Genomic DNA, 12,500 nt, shown 5'->3' with positions numbered 1-12,500 from the left:
TACAGATTTAGCAATTGACAATGCAAGGTGGTCTCTCTCTCTCTCTCTCTCTCGTGTCAAAATGAAAACAGCTTCCAGCCCCTTTCATGAAGGACTACTTGTGCATATTGCAAGATTTCAGTTTCTAAGTGAATGAGCAAAAGAGCATACAGCACCTGGTATTCCCAGGCGGTCTCCCATCCAAGTACTAACCAGGCCCGACCCTGCTTAGCTTCCGAGATCAGACGAGATCGGGCGTTGCCAGGCTGGTATGGCCGTACAAAATACGTTGACAACCATAGGCTACTTATCCATATACAGATTTAGCAATTGACAATGCAAGGTAGTCTCTCTCTCTCTCTCTCTCTCGTGTCAAAATGAAAACAGCTTCCAGCCCCTTTCATGAAGGACTACTTGTGCATATTGCAAGATGTCAGTTTCTAAGTGAATGAGCAAAAGAGCATACAGCACCTGGTATTCCCAGGCGGTCTCCCATCCAAGTACTAACCAGGCCCGACCCTGCTTAGCTTCCGAGATCAGACGAGATCGGGCGTTGCCAGGCTGGTATGGCCGTACTAAATAAGTTGACAACCATAGGCTACTTATCCATATACAGAATTAGCAATTGACAATGCAAGGTAGTCTCTCTCTCTCTCTCTCTCTCTCTCTCTCTCTCTCTCTCTCGTGTCAAAATGAAAACAGCTTCCAGCCCCTTTCATGAAGGACTACTTGTGCATATTGCAAGATGTCAGTTTCTAAGTGAATGAGCAAAAGAGCATACAGCACCTGGTATTCCCAGGCGGTCTCCCATCTAAGTACTAACCAGGCCCGACCCTGCTTAGCTTCCGAGATCAGACGAGATCGGGCGTTGCCAGGCTGGTATGGCCGTACGAAATAAGTTGACAACCATAGGCTACTTATCCATATACAGATTTAGCAATTGACAATGCAAGGTGGTCTCTCTCTCTCTCTCGTGTCAAAATGAAAACAGCTTCCAGCCCCTTTCATGAAGGACTACTTGTGCATATTGCAAGATTTCAGTTTCTAAGTGAATGAGCAAAAGAGCATACAGCACCTGGTATTCCCAGGCGGTCTCCCATCCAAGTACTAACCAGGCCCGACCCTGCTTAGCTTCCGAGATCAGACGAGATCGGGCGTTGCCAGGCTGGTATGGCCATACGAAATAAGTTGACAACCATAGGCTACTTATCCATATACAGATTTAGCAATTGACAATGCAAGGTGGTCTCTCTCTCTCTCTCTCTCTCGTGTCAAAATGAAAACAGCTTCCAGCCCCTTTCATGAAGGACTACTTGTGCATATTGCAAGATTTCAGTTTCTAAGTGAAAGAGCAAAAGAGCATACAGCACCTGGTATTCCCAGGCGGTCTCCCATCCAAGTACTAACCAGGCCCAACCCTGCTTAGCTTCCGAGATCAGGCGTTGCCAGGCTGGTATGGCCGTACGAAATAAGTTGACAACCATAGGCTACTTATCCATATACAGATTTAGCAATTGACAATGCAAGGTGGTCTCTCTCTCTCTCTCTCTCTCTCTCGTGTCAAAATGAAAACAGCTTCCAGCCCCTTTCATGAAGGACTACTTGTGCATATTGCAAGATTTCAGTTTCTAAGTGAATGAGCAAAAGAGCATACAGCACCTGGTATTCCCAGGCGGTCTCCCATCCAAGTACTAACCAGGCCCGACCATGCTTAGCTTCCGAGATCAGACGAGATCGGGCGTTGCCAGGCTGGTATAGCCGTACAAAATAAGTTGACAACCATAGGCTACTTATCCATATACAGATTTAGCAATTGACAATGCAAGGTGGTCTCTCTCTCTCTCTCTCTCTCTCGTGTCAAAATGAAAACAGCTTCCAGCCCCTTTCATGAAGGACTACTTGTGCATATTGCAAGATTTCAGTTTCTAAGTGAATGAGCAAAAGAGCATACAGCACCTGGTATTCCCAGGCGGTCTCCCATCCAAGTACTAACCAGGCCCGACCCTGCTTAGCTCCGAGATCAGACGAGATCGGGCGTTGCCAGGCTGGTATGGCCGTACGAAATAAGTTGACAACCATAGGCTACTTATCCATATACAGATTTAGCAATTGACAATGCAAGGTGGTCTCTCTCTCTCTCTCTCGTGTCAAAATGAAAACAGCTTCCAGCCCCTTTCATGAAGGACTACTTGTGCATATTGCAAGATTTCAGTTTCTAAGTGAATGAGCAAAAGAGCATACAGCACCTGGTATTCCCAGGCGGTCTCCCATCCAAGTACTAACCAGGCCCGACCCTGCTTAGCTTCCGAGATCAGACGAGATCGGGCGTTGCCAGGCTGGTATAGCCGTACAAAATAAGTTGACAACCATAGGCTACTTATCCATATACAGATTTAGCAATTGACAATGCAAGGTGGTCTCTCTCTCTCTCTCTCTCTCTCGTGTCAAAATGAAAACAGCTTCCAGCCCCTTTCATGAAGGACTACTTGTGCATATTGCAAGATTTCAGTTTCTAAGTGAATGAGCAAAAGAGCATACAGCACCTGGTATTCCCAGGCGGTCTCCCATCCAAGTACTAACCAGGCCCGACCCTGCTTAGCTCCGAGATCAGACGAGATCGGGCGTTGCCAGGCTGGTATGGCCGTACGAAATAAGTTGACAACCATAGGCTACTTATCCATATACAGATTTAGCAATTGACAATGCAAGGTGGTCTCTCTCTCTCTCTCTCGTGTCAAAATGAAAACAGCTTCCAGCCCCTTTCATGAAGGACTACTTGTGCATATTGCAAGATTTCAGTTTCTAAGTGAATGAGCAAAAGAGCATACAGCACCTGGTATTCCCAGGCGGTCTCCCATCCAAGTACTAACCAGGCCCGACCATGCTTAGCTTCCGAGATCAGACGAGATCGGGCGTTGCCAGGCTGGTATGGCCGTACAAAATACGTTGACAACCATAGGCTACTTATCCATATACAGATTTAGCAATTGACAATGCAAGGTAGTCTCTCTCTCTCTCTCTCTCTCGTGTCAAAATGAAAACAGCTTCCAGCCCCTTTCATGAAGGACTACTTGTGCATATTGCAAGATGTCAGTTTCTAAGTGAATGAGCAAAAGAGCATACAGCACCTGGTATTCCCAGGCGGTCTCCCATCCAAGTACTAACCAGGCCCGACCCTGCTTAGCTTCCGAGATCAGACGAGATCGGGCGTTGCCAGGCTGGTATGGCCGTACTAAATAAGTTGACAACCATAGGCTACTTATCCATATACAGAATTAGCAATTGACAATGCAAGGTAGTCTCTCTCTCTCTCTCTCTCTCTCTCTCTCGTGTCAAAATGAAAACAGCTTCCAGCCCCTTTCATGAAGGACTACTTGTGCATATTGCAAGATGTCAGTTTCTAAGTGAATGAGCAAAAGAGCATACAGCACCTGGTATTCCCAGGCGGTCTCCCATCCAAGTACTAACCAGGCCCGACCCTGCTTAGCTTCCGAGATCAGACGAGATCGGGCGTTGCCAGGCTGGTATGGCCGTACGAAATAAGTTGACAACCATAGGCTACTTATCCATATACAGATTTAGCAATTGACAATGCAAGGTGGTCTCTCTCTCTCTCTCGTGTCAAAATGAAAACAGCTTCCAGCCCCTTTCATGAAGGACTACTTGTGCATATTGCAAGATTTCAGTTTCTAAGTGAATGAGCAAAAGAGCATACAGCACCTGGTATTCCCAGGCGGTCTCCCATCCAAGTACTAACCAGGCCCGACCCTGCTTAGCTTCCGAGATCAGACGAGATCGGGCGTTGCCAGGCTGGTATGGCCATACGAAATAAGTTGACAACCATAGGCTACTTATCCATATACAGATTTAGCAATTGACAATGCAAGGTGGTCTCTCTCTCTCTCTCTCTCTCGTGTCAAAATGAAAACAGCTTCCAGCCCCTTTCATGAAGGACTACTTGTGCATATTGCAAGATTTCAGTTTCTAAGTGAAAGAGCAAAAGAGCATACAGCACCTGGTATTCCCAGGCGGTCTCCCATCCAAGTACTAACCAGGCCCAACCCTGCTTAGCTTCCGAGATCAGACGAGATCAGGCGTTGCCAGGCTGGTATGGCCGTACAAAATAAGTTGACAACCATAGGCTACTTATCCATATACAGATTTAGCAATTGACAATGCAAGGTGGTCTCTCTCTCTCTCTCTCTCTCTCTCTCGTGTCAAAATGAAAACAGCTTCCAGCCCCTTTCATGAAGGACTACTTGTGCATATTGCAAGATTTCAGTTTCTAAGTGAATGAGCAAAAGAGCATACAGCACCTGGTATTCCCAGGCGGTCTCCCATCCAAGTACTAACCAGGCCCGACCATGCTTAGCTTCCGAGATCAGACGAGATCGGGCGTTGCCAGGCTGGTATAGCCGTACAAAATAAGTTGACAACCATAGGCTACTTATCCATATACAGATTTAGCAATTGACAATGCAAGGTGGTCTCTCTCTCTCTCTCTCTCTCTCGTGTCAAAATGAAAACAGCTTCCAGCCCCTTTCATGAAGGACTACTTGTGCATATTGCAAGATTTCAGTTTCTAAGTGAATGAGCAAAAGAGCATACAGCACCTGGTATTCCCAGGCGGTCTCCCATCCAAGTACTAACCAGGCCCGACCCTGCTTAGCTCCGAGATCAGACGAGATCGGGCGTTGCCAGGCTGGTATGGCCGTACGAAATAAGTTGACAACCATAGGCTACTTATCCATATACAGATTTAGCAATTGACAATGCAAGGTGGTCTCTCTCTCTCTCTCTCGTGTCAAAATGAAAACAGCTTCCAGCCCCTTTCATGAAGGACTACTTGTGCATATTGCAAGATTTCAGTTTCTAAGTGAATGAGCAAAAGAGCATACAGCACCTGGTATTCCCAGGCGGTCTCCCATCCAAGTACTAACCAGGCCCGACCCTGCTTAGCTTCCGAGATCAGACGAGATCGGGCGTTGCCAGGCTGGTATAGCCGTACAAAATAAGTTGACAACCATAGGCTACTTATCCATATACAGATTTAGCAATTGACAATGCAAGGTGGTCTCTCTCTCTCTCTCTCTCTCTCGTGTCAAAATGAAAACAGCTTCCAGCCCCTTTCATGAAGGACTACTTGTGCATATTGCAAGATTTCAGTTTCTAAGTGAATGAGCAAAAGAGCATACAGCACCTGGTATTCCCAGGCGGTCTCCCATCCAAGTACTAACCAGGCCCGACCCTGCTTAGCTCCGAGATCAGACGAGATCGGGCGTTGCCAGGCTGGTATGGCCGTACGAAATAAGTTGACAACCATAGGCTACTTATCCATATACAGATTTAGCAATTGACAATGCAAGGTGGTCTCTCTCTCTCTCTCTCGTGTCAAAATGAAAACAGCTTCCAGCCCCTTTCATGAAGGACTACTTGTGCATATTGCAAGATTTCAGTTTCTAAGTGAATGAGCAAAAGAGCATACAGCACCTGGTATTCCCAGGCGGTCTCCCATACAAGTACTAACCAGGCCCGACCATGCTTAGCTTCCGAGATCAGACGAGATCGGGCGTTGCCAGGCTGGTATGGCCGTACAAAATACGTTGACAACCATAGGCTACTTATCCATATACAGATTTAGCAATTGACAATGCAAGGTAGTCTCTCTCTCTCTCTCTCTCTCGTGTCAAAATGAAAACAGCTTCCAGCCCCTTTCATGAAGGACTACTTGTGCATATTGCAAGATGTCAGTTTCTAAGTGAATGAGCAAAAGAGCATACAGCACCTGGTATTCCCAGGCGGTCTCCCATCCAAGTACTAACCAGGCCCGACCCTGCTTAGCTTCCGAGATCAGACGAGATCGGGCGTTGCCAGGCTGGTATGGCCGTACTAAATAAGTTGACAACCATAGGCTACTTATCCATATACAGAATTAGCAATTGACAATGCAAGGTAGTCTCTCTCTCTCTCTCTCTCTCTCTCTCTCGTGTCAAAATGAAAACAGCTTCCAGCCCCTTTCATGAAGGACTACTTGTGCATATTGCAAGATGTCAGTTTCTAAGTGAATGAGCAAAAGAGCATACAGCACCTGGTATTCCCAGGCGGTCTCCCATCCAAGTACTAACCAGGCCCGACCCTGCTTAGCTTCCGAGATCAGACGAGATCGGGCGTTGCCAGGCTGGTATGGCCGTACGAAATAAGTTGACAACCATAGGCTACTTATCCATATACAGATTTAGCAATTGACAATGCAAGGTGGTCTCTCTCTCTCTCTCGTGTCAAAATGAAAACAGCTTCCAGCCCCTTTCATGAAGGACTACTTGTGCATATTGCAAGATTTCAGTTTCTAAGTGAATGAGCAAAAGAGCATACAGCACCTGGTATTCCCAGGCGGTCTCCCATCCAAGTACTAACCAGGCCCGACCCTGCTTAGCTTCCGAGATCAGACGAGATCGGGCGTTGCCAGGCTGGTATGGCCATACGAAATAAGTTGACAACCATAGGCTACTTATCCATATACAGATTTAGCAATTGACAATGCAAGGTGGTCTCTCTCTCTCTCTCTCTCGTGTCAAAATGAAAACAGCTTCCAGCCCCTTTCATGAAGGACTACTTGTGCATATTGCAAGATTTCAGTTTCTAAGTGAAAGAGCAAAAGAGCATACAGCACCTGGTATTCCCAGGCGGTCTCCCATCCAAGTACTAACCAGGCCCAACCCTGCTTAGCTTCCGAGATCAGACGAGATCAGGCGTTGCCAGGCTGGTATGGCCGTACAAAATAAGTTGACAACCATAGGCTACTTATCCATATACAGATTTAGCAATTGACAATGCAAGGTGGTCTCTCTCTCTCTCTCTCTCTCTCTCTCGTGTCAAAATGAAAACAGCTTCCAGCCCCTTTCATGAAGGACTACTTGTGCATATTGCAAGATTTCAGTTTCTAAGTGAATGAGCAAAAGAGCATACAGCACCTGGTATTCCCAGGCGGTCTCCCATCCAAGTACTAACCAGGCCCGACCATGCTTAGCTTCCGAGATCAGACGAGATCGGGCGTTGCCAGGCTGGTATAGCCGTACAAAATAAGTTGACAACCATAGGCTACTTATCCATATACAGATTTAGCAATTGACAATGCAAGGTGGTCTCTCTCTCTCTCTCTCTCTCTCGTGTCAAAATGAAAACAGCTTCCAGCCCCTTTCATGAAGGACTACTTGTGCATATTGCAAGATTTCAGTTTCTAAGTGAATGAGCAAAAGAGCATACAGCACCTGGTATTCCCAGGCGGTCTCCCATCCAAGTACTAACCAGGCCCGACCCTGCTTAGCTCCGAGATCAGACGAGATCGGGCGTTGCCAGGCTGGTATGGCCGTACGAAATAAGTTGACAACCATAGGCTACTTATCCATATACAGATTTAGCAATTGACAATGCAAGGTGGTCTCTCTCTCTCTCTCTCGTGTCAAAATGAAAACAGCTTCCAGCCCCTTTCATGAAGGACTACTTGTGCATATTGCAAGATTTCAGTTTCTAAGTGAATGAGCAAAAGAGCATACAGCACCTGGTATTCCCAGGCGGTCTCCCATCCAAGTACTAACCAGGCCCGACCCTGCTTAGCTTCCGAGATCAGACGAGATCGGGCGTTGCCAGGCTGGTATAGCCGTACAAAATAAGTTGACAACCATAGGCTACTTATCCATATACAGATTTAGCAATTGACAATGCAAGGTGGTCTCTCTCTCTCTCTCTCTCTCTCGTGTCAAAATGAAAACAGCTTCCAGCCCCTTTCATGAAGGACTACTTGTGCATATTGCAAGATTTCAGTTTCTAAGTGAATGAGCAAAAGAGCATACAGCACCTGGTATTCCCAGGCGGTCTCCCATCCAAGTACTAACCAGGCCCGACCCTGCTTAGCTCCGAGATCAGACGAGATCGGGCGTTGCCAGGCTGGTATGGCCGTACGAAATAAGTTGACAACCATAGGCTACTTATCCATATACAGATTTAGCAATTGACAATGCAAGGTGGTCTCTCTCTCTCTCTCTCGTGTCAAAATGAAAACAGCTTCCAGCCCCTTTCATGAAGGACTACTTGTGCATATTGCAAGATTTCAGTTTCTAAGTGAATGAGCAAAAGAGCATACAGCACCTGGTATTCCCAGGCGGTCTCCCATACAAGTACTAACCAGGCCCGACCATGCTTAGCTTCCGAGATCAGACGAGATCGGGCGTTGCCAGGCTGGTATGGCCGTACAAAATACGTTGACAACCATAGGCTACTTATCCATATACAGATTTAGCAATTGACAATGCAAGGTAGTCTCTCTCTCTCTCTCTCTCTCGTGTCAAAATGAAAACAGCTTCCAGCCCCTTTCATGAAGGACTACTTGTGCATATTGCAAGATGTCAGTTTCTAAGTGAATGAGCAAAAGAGCATACAGCACCTGGTATTCCCAGGCGGTCTCCCATCCAAGTACTAACCAGGCCCGACCCTGCTTAGCTTCCGAGATCAGACGAGATCGGGCGTTGCCAGGCTGGTATGGCCGTACTAAATAAGTTGACAACCATAGGCTACTTATCCATATACAGAATTAGCAATTGACAATGCAAGGTAGTCTCTCTCTCTCTCTCTCTCTCTCTCTCTCGTGTCAAAATGAAAACAGCTTCCAGCCCCTTTCATGAAGGACTACTTGTGCATATTGCAAGATGTCAGTTTCTAAGTGAATGAGCAAAAGAGCATACAGCACCTGGTATTCCCAGGCGGTCTCCCATCCAAGTACTAACCAGGCCCGACCCTGCTTAGCTTCCGAGATCAGACGAGATCGGGCGTTGCCAGGCTGGTATGGCCGTACGAAATAAGTTGACAACCATAGGCTACTTATCCATATACAGATTTAGCAATTGACAATGCAAGGTGGTCTCTCTCTCTCTCTCGTGTCAAAATGAAAACAGCTTCCAGCCCCTTTCATGAAGGACTACTTGTGCATATTGCAAGATTTCAGTTTCTAAGTGAATGAGCAAAAGAGCATACAGCACCTGGTATTCCCAGGCGGTCTCCCATCCAAGTACTAACCAGGCCCGACCCTGCTTAGCTTCCGAGATCAGACGAGATCGGGCGTTGCCAGGCTGGTATGGCCATACGAAATAAGTTGACAACCATAGGCTACTTATCCATATACAGATTTAGCAATTGACAATGCAAGGTGGTCTCTCTCTCTCTCTCTCTCTCGTGTCAAAATGAAAACAGCTTCCAGCCCCTTTCATGAAGGACTACTTGTGCATATTGCAAGATTTCAGTTTCTAAGTGAAAGAGCAAAAGAGCATACAGCACCTGGTATTCCCAGGCGGTCTCCCATCCAAGTACTAACCAGGCCCAACCCTGCTTAGCTTCCGAGATCAGACGAGATCAGGCGTTGCCAGGCTGGTATGGCCGTACGAAATAAGTTGACAACCATAGGCTACTTATCCATATACAGATTTAGCAATTGACAATGCAAGGTGGTCTCTCTCTCTCTCTCTCTCTCTCGTGTCAAAATGAAAACAGCTTCCAGCCCCTTTCATGAAGGACTACTTGTGCATATTGCAAGATTTCAGTTTCTAAGTGAATGAGCAAAAGAGCATACAGCACCTGGTATTCCCAGGCGGTCTCCCATCCAAGTACTAACCAGGCCCGACCATGCTTAGCTTCCGAGATCAGACGAGATCGGGCGTTGCCAGGCTGGTATAGCCGTACAAAATAAGTTGACAACCATAGGCTACTTATCCATATACAGATTTAGCAATTGACAATGCAAGGTGGTCTCTCTCTCTCTCTCTCTCTCTCGTGTCAAAATGAAAACAGCTTCCAGCCCCTTTCATGAAGGACTACTTGTGCATATTGCAAGATTTCAGTTTCTAAGTGAATGAGCAAAAGAGCATACAGCACCTGGTATTCCCAGGCGGTCTCCCATCCAAGTACTAACCAGGCCCGACCCTGCTTAGCTCCGAGATCAGACGAGATCGGGCGTTGCCAGGCTGGTATGGCCGTACGAAATAAGTTGACAACCATAGGCTACTTATCCATATACAGATTTAGCAATTGACAATGCAAGGTGGTCTCTCTCTCTCTCTCTCGTGTCAAAATGAAAACAGCTTCCAGCCCCTTTCATGAAGGACTACTTGTGCATATTGCAAGATTTCAGTTTCTAAGTGAATGAGCAAAAGAGCATACAGCACCTGGTATTCCCAGGCGGTCTCCCATCCAAGTACTAACCAGGCCCGACCCTGCTTAGCTTCCGAGATCAGACGAGATCGGGCGTTGCCAGGCTGGTATAGCCGTACAAAATAAGTTGACAACCATAGGCTACTTATCCATATACAGATTTAGCAATTGACAATGCAAGGTGGTCTCTCTCTCTCTCTCGTGTCAAAATGAAAACAGCTTCCAGCCCCTTTCATGAAGGACTACTTGTGCATATTTCAAGATTTCAGTTTCTAAGTGAATGAGCAAAAGAGCATACAGCACCTGGTATTCCCAGGCGGTCTCCCATCCAAGTACTAACCAGGCCCGACCCTGCTTAGCTCCGAGATCAGACGAGATCGGGCGTTGCCAGGCTGGTATGGCCGTACGAAATAAGTTGACAACCATAGGCTACTTATCCATATACAGATTTAGCAATTGACAATGCAAGGTGGTCTCTCTCTCTCTCTCTCGTGTCAAAATGAAAACAGCTTCCAGCCCCTTTCATGAAGGACTACTTGTGCATATTGCAAGATTTCAGTTTCTAAGTGAATGAGCAAAAGAGCATACAGCACCTGGTATTCCCAGGCGGTCTCCCATCCAAGTACTAACCAGGCCCGACCATGCTTAGCTTCCGAGATCAGACGAGATCGGGCGTTGCCAGGCTGGTATAGCCGTACAAAATAAGTTGACAACCATAGGCTACTTATCCATATACAGATTTAGCAATTGACAATGCAAGGTGGTCTCTCTCTCTCTCTCTCTCTCTCGTGTCAAAATGAAAACAGCTTCCAGCCCCTTTCATGAAGGACTACTTGTGCATATTGCAAGATTTCAGTTTCTAAGTGAATGAGCAAAAGAGCATACAGCACCTGGTATTCCCCAGGCGGTCTCCCATCCAAGTACTAACCAGGCCCGACCCTGCTTAGCTTCCGAGATCAGACGAGATCGGGCGTTGCCAGGCTGGTATGGCCGTACGAAATAAGTTGACAACCATAGGCTACTTATCCATATACAGATTTAGCAATTGACAATGCAAGGTGGTCTCTCTCTCTCTCTCTCTCTCTCTCTCGTGTCAAAATGAAAACAGCTTCCAGCCCCTTTCATGAAGGACTACTTGTGCATATTGCAAGATGTCAGTTTCTAAGTGAATGAGCAAAAGAGCATACAGCACCTGGTATTCCCAGGCGGTCTCCCATCCAAGTACTAACCAGGCCCGACCCTGCTTAGCTTCCGAGATCAGACGAGATCGGGCGTTGCCAGGCTGGTATGGCCGTACGAAATAAGTTGACAACCATAGGCTACTTATCCATATACAGATTTAGCAATTGACAATGCAAGGTGGTCTCTCTCTCTCTCTCTCGTGTCAAAATGAAAACAGCTTCCAGCCCCTTTCATGAAGGACTACTTGTGCATATTGCAAGATTTCAGTTTCTAAGTGAATGAGCAAAAGAGCATACAGCACCTGGTATTCCCAGGCGGTCTCCCATCCAAGTACTAACCAGGCCCGACCATGCTTAGCTTCCGAGATCAGACGAGATCGGGCGTTGCCAGGCTGGTATAGCCGTACAAAATAAGTTGACAACCATAGGCTACTTATCCATATACAGATTTAGCAATTGACAATGCAAGGTGGTCTCTCTCTCTCTCTCTCTCTCTCGTGTCAAAATGAAAACAGCTTCCAGCCCCTTTCATGAAGGACTACTTGTGCATATTGCAAGATTTCAGTTTCTAAGTGAATGAGCAAAAGAGCATACAGCACCTGGTATTCCCAGGCGGTCTCCCATCCAAGTACTAACCAGGCCCGACCCTGCTTAGCTTCCGAGATCAGACGAGATCGGGCGTTGCCAGGCTGGTATGGCCGTACGAAATAAGTTGACAACCATAGGCTACTTATCCATATACAGATTTAGCAATTGACAATGCAAGGTAGTCTCTCTCTCTCGTGTCAAAATGAAAACAGCTTCCAGCCCCTTTCATGAAGGACTACTTGTGCATATTGCAAGATTTCAGTTTCTAAGTGAATGAGCAAAAGAGCATACAGCACCTGGTATTCCCAGGCGGTCTCCCATCCAAGTACTAACCAGGCCCGACCCTGCTTAGCTTCCGAGATCAGACGAGATCGGGCGTTGCCAGGCTGGTATGGCCGTACGAAATAAGTTGACAACCATAGGCTACTTATCCATATACAGATTTAGCAATTGACAATGCAAGGTGGTCTCTCTCTCTCTCGTGTCAAAATGAAAACAGCTTCCAGCCCCTTTCATGAAGGACTACTTGTGCATATTGCAAGATTTCAGTTTCTA

General features: G+C 46.7%; 23 non-coding genes and 19 pseudogenes across 23 annotated transcripts; all 42 read right to left on the bottom strand.

Moving 5' to 3' along the window:
• Positions 1-143: 143 nt before the first annotated feature.
• Positions 144-262, bottom strand: LOC146266786 (5S ribosomal RNA). Its single transcript, XR_014728277.1, has one exon. It is a non-coding gene; the product is annotated as a 5S ribosomal RNA (ribosomal RNA).
• Positions 263-438: 176 nt separating this feature from the next.
• LOC146266785 (5S ribosomal RNA) lies at positions 439-557 on the bottom strand. The gene has a single exon (XR_014728892.1). It is a non-coding gene; the product is annotated as a 5S ribosomal RNA (ribosomal RNA).
• Positions 558-753: 196 nt separating this feature from the next.
• LOC146266784 (5S ribosomal RNA) lies at positions 754-872 on the bottom strand. Its single transcript, XR_014727509.1, has one exon. It is a non-coding gene; the product is annotated as a 5S ribosomal RNA (ribosomal RNA).
• A 170-nt stretch (positions 873-1,042) lies between these two features.
• LOC146266783 (5S ribosomal RNA) lies at positions 1,043-1,161 on the bottom strand. Its single transcript, XR_014728058.1, has one exon. It is a non-coding gene; the product is annotated as a 5S ribosomal RNA (ribosomal RNA).
• A 176-nt stretch (positions 1,162-1,337) lies between these two features.
• LOC146266782 (5S ribosomal RNA) lies at positions 1,338-1,446 on the bottom strand (annotated as a pseudogene).
• A 180-nt stretch (positions 1,447-1,626) lies between these two features.
• Positions 1,627-1,745, bottom strand: LOC146266781 (5S ribosomal RNA; annotated as a pseudogene).
• Positions 1,746-1,923: 178 nt separating this feature from the next.
• On the bottom strand, positions 1,924-2,041 carry LOC146266780 (5S ribosomal RNA; annotated as a pseudogene).
• A 172-nt stretch (positions 2,042-2,213) lies between these two features.
• On the bottom strand, positions 2,214-2,332 carry LOC146266779 (5S ribosomal RNA). The gene has a single exon (XR_014728811.1). It is a non-coding gene; the product is annotated as a 5S ribosomal RNA (ribosomal RNA).
• Positions 2,333-2,510: 178 nt separating this feature from the next.
• On the bottom strand, positions 2,511-2,628 carry LOC146266778 (5S ribosomal RNA; annotated as a pseudogene).
• A 172-nt stretch (positions 2,629-2,800) lies between these two features.
• On the bottom strand, positions 2,801-2,919 carry LOC146266777 (5S ribosomal RNA; annotated as a pseudogene).
• A 176-nt stretch (positions 2,920-3,095) lies between these two features.
• On the bottom strand, positions 3,096-3,214 carry LOC146266776 (5S ribosomal RNA). The gene has a single exon (XR_014728891.1). It is a non-coding gene; the product is annotated as a 5S ribosomal RNA (ribosomal RNA).
• A 184-nt stretch (positions 3,215-3,398) lies between these two features.
• On the bottom strand, positions 3,399-3,517 carry LOC146266775 (5S ribosomal RNA). Its single transcript, XR_014727085.1, has one exon. It is a non-coding gene; the product is annotated as a 5S ribosomal RNA (ribosomal RNA).
• A 170-nt stretch (positions 3,518-3,687) lies between these two features.
• Positions 3,688-3,806, bottom strand: LOC146266774 (5S ribosomal RNA). Its single transcript, XR_014728057.1, has one exon. It is a non-coding gene; the product is annotated as a 5S ribosomal RNA (ribosomal RNA).
• A 176-nt stretch (positions 3,807-3,982) lies between these two features.
• Positions 3,983-4,101, bottom strand: LOC146266773 (5S ribosomal RNA). Its single transcript, XR_014728940.1, has one exon. It is a non-coding gene; the product is annotated as a 5S ribosomal RNA (ribosomal RNA).
• A 182-nt stretch (positions 4,102-4,283) lies between these two features.
• LOC146266772 (5S ribosomal RNA) lies at positions 4,284-4,402 on the bottom strand (annotated as a pseudogene).
• A 178-nt stretch (positions 4,403-4,580) lies between these two features.
• On the bottom strand, positions 4,581-4,698 carry LOC146266771 (5S ribosomal RNA; annotated as a pseudogene).
• Positions 4,699-4,870: 172 nt separating this feature from the next.
• On the bottom strand, positions 4,871-4,989 carry LOC146266770 (5S ribosomal RNA). Its single transcript, XR_014728810.1, has one exon. It is a non-coding gene; the product is annotated as a 5S ribosomal RNA (ribosomal RNA).
• A 178-nt stretch (positions 4,990-5,167) lies between these two features.
• Positions 5,168-5,285, bottom strand: LOC146266769 (5S ribosomal RNA; annotated as a pseudogene).
• A 172-nt stretch (positions 5,286-5,457) lies between these two features.
• Positions 5,458-5,576, bottom strand: LOC146266768 (5S ribosomal RNA; annotated as a pseudogene).
• A 176-nt stretch (positions 5,577-5,752) lies between these two features.
• Positions 5,753-5,871, bottom strand: LOC146266767 (5S ribosomal RNA). The gene has a single exon (XR_014728890.1). It is a non-coding gene; the product is annotated as a 5S ribosomal RNA (ribosomal RNA).
• Positions 5,872-6,055: 184 nt separating this feature from the next.
• On the bottom strand, positions 6,056-6,174 carry LOC146266766 (5S ribosomal RNA). Its single transcript, XR_014727084.1, has one exon. It is a non-coding gene; the product is annotated as a 5S ribosomal RNA (ribosomal RNA).
• A 170-nt stretch (positions 6,175-6,344) lies between these two features.
• Positions 6,345-6,463, bottom strand: LOC146266765 (5S ribosomal RNA). The gene has a single exon (XR_014728056.1). It is a non-coding gene; the product is annotated as a 5S ribosomal RNA (ribosomal RNA).
• A 174-nt stretch (positions 6,464-6,637) lies between these two features.
• Positions 6,638-6,756, bottom strand: LOC146266764 (5S ribosomal RNA). The gene has a single exon (XR_014728939.1). It is a non-coding gene; the product is annotated as a 5S ribosomal RNA (ribosomal RNA).
• A 182-nt stretch (positions 6,757-6,938) lies between these two features.
• LOC146266763 (5S ribosomal RNA) lies at positions 6,939-7,057 on the bottom strand (annotated as a pseudogene).
• A 178-nt stretch (positions 7,058-7,235) lies between these two features.
• Positions 7,236-7,353, bottom strand: LOC146266762 (5S ribosomal RNA; annotated as a pseudogene).
• Positions 7,354-7,525: 172 nt separating this feature from the next.
• Positions 7,526-7,644, bottom strand: LOC146266761 (5S ribosomal RNA). The gene has a single exon (XR_014728809.1). It is a non-coding gene; the product is annotated as a 5S ribosomal RNA (ribosomal RNA).
• A 178-nt stretch (positions 7,645-7,822) lies between these two features.
• Positions 7,823-7,940, bottom strand: LOC146266760 (5S ribosomal RNA; annotated as a pseudogene).
• Positions 7,941-8,112: 172 nt separating this feature from the next.
• On the bottom strand, positions 8,113-8,231 carry LOC146266759 (5S ribosomal RNA; annotated as a pseudogene).
• A 176-nt stretch (positions 8,232-8,407) lies between these two features.
• On the bottom strand, positions 8,408-8,526 carry LOC146266758 (5S ribosomal RNA). Its single transcript, XR_014728889.1, has one exon. It is a non-coding gene; the product is annotated as a 5S ribosomal RNA (ribosomal RNA).
• A 184-nt stretch (positions 8,527-8,710) lies between these two features.
• LOC146266757 (5S ribosomal RNA) lies at positions 8,711-8,829 on the bottom strand. The gene has a single exon (XR_014727083.1). It is a non-coding gene; the product is annotated as a 5S ribosomal RNA (ribosomal RNA).
• Positions 8,830-8,999: 170 nt separating this feature from the next.
• On the bottom strand, positions 9,000-9,118 carry LOC146266756 (5S ribosomal RNA). The gene has a single exon (XR_014728055.1). It is a non-coding gene; the product is annotated as a 5S ribosomal RNA (ribosomal RNA).
• Positions 9,119-9,294: 176 nt separating this feature from the next.
• LOC146266755 (5S ribosomal RNA) lies at positions 9,295-9,413 on the bottom strand. The gene has a single exon (XR_014728346.1). It is a non-coding gene; the product is annotated as a 5S ribosomal RNA (ribosomal RNA).
• A 178-nt stretch (positions 9,414-9,591) lies between these two features.
• On the bottom strand, positions 9,592-9,710 carry LOC146266754 (5S ribosomal RNA; annotated as a pseudogene).
• Positions 9,711-9,888: 178 nt separating this feature from the next.
• Positions 9,889-10,006, bottom strand: LOC146266753 (5S ribosomal RNA; annotated as a pseudogene).
• A 172-nt stretch (positions 10,007-10,178) lies between these two features.
• Positions 10,179-10,297, bottom strand: LOC146266752 (5S ribosomal RNA). The gene has a single exon (XR_014728807.1). It is a non-coding gene; the product is annotated as a 5S ribosomal RNA (ribosomal RNA).
• A 170-nt stretch (positions 10,298-10,467) lies between these two features.
• Positions 10,468-10,585, bottom strand: LOC146266751 (5S ribosomal RNA; annotated as a pseudogene).
• A 172-nt stretch (positions 10,586-10,757) lies between these two features.
• LOC146266750 (5S ribosomal RNA) lies at positions 10,758-10,876 on the bottom strand (annotated as a pseudogene).
• A 178-nt stretch (positions 10,877-11,054) lies between these two features.
• Positions 11,055-11,174, bottom strand: LOC146266749 (5S ribosomal RNA; annotated as a pseudogene).
• A 182-nt stretch (positions 11,175-11,356) lies between these two features.
• Positions 11,357-11,475, bottom strand: LOC146266748 (5S ribosomal RNA). The gene has a single exon (XR_014727081.1). It is a non-coding gene; the product is annotated as a 5S ribosomal RNA (ribosomal RNA).
• A 172-nt stretch (positions 11,476-11,647) lies between these two features.
• Positions 11,648-11,766, bottom strand: LOC146266747 (5S ribosomal RNA; annotated as a pseudogene).
• Positions 11,767-11,944: 178 nt separating this feature from the next.
• On the bottom strand, positions 11,945-12,063 carry LOC146266746 (5S ribosomal RNA). Its single transcript, XR_014727080.1, has one exon. It is a non-coding gene; the product is annotated as a 5S ribosomal RNA (ribosomal RNA).
• Positions 12,064-12,229: 166 nt separating this feature from the next.
• On the bottom strand, positions 12,230-12,348 carry LOC146266745 (5S ribosomal RNA). The gene has a single exon (XR_014727079.1). It is a non-coding gene; the product is annotated as a 5S ribosomal RNA (ribosomal RNA).
• Between the last annotated feature and the right edge of the window lie 152 nt (positions 12,349-12,500).

Source organism: Hypomesus nipponensis, chromosome 12 (assembly GCF_054491055.1).
Source record: "Hypomesus nipponensis isolate SF chromosome 12, ASM5449105v1, whole genome shotgun sequence".
In the NCBI taxonomy this organism is placed as follows: domain Eukaryota; kingdom Metazoa; phylum Chordata; class Actinopteri; order Osmeriformes; family Osmeridae; genus Hypomesus; species Hypomesus nipponensis.
This window is presented reverse-complemented; position numbering and strand designations above follow the sequence as displayed.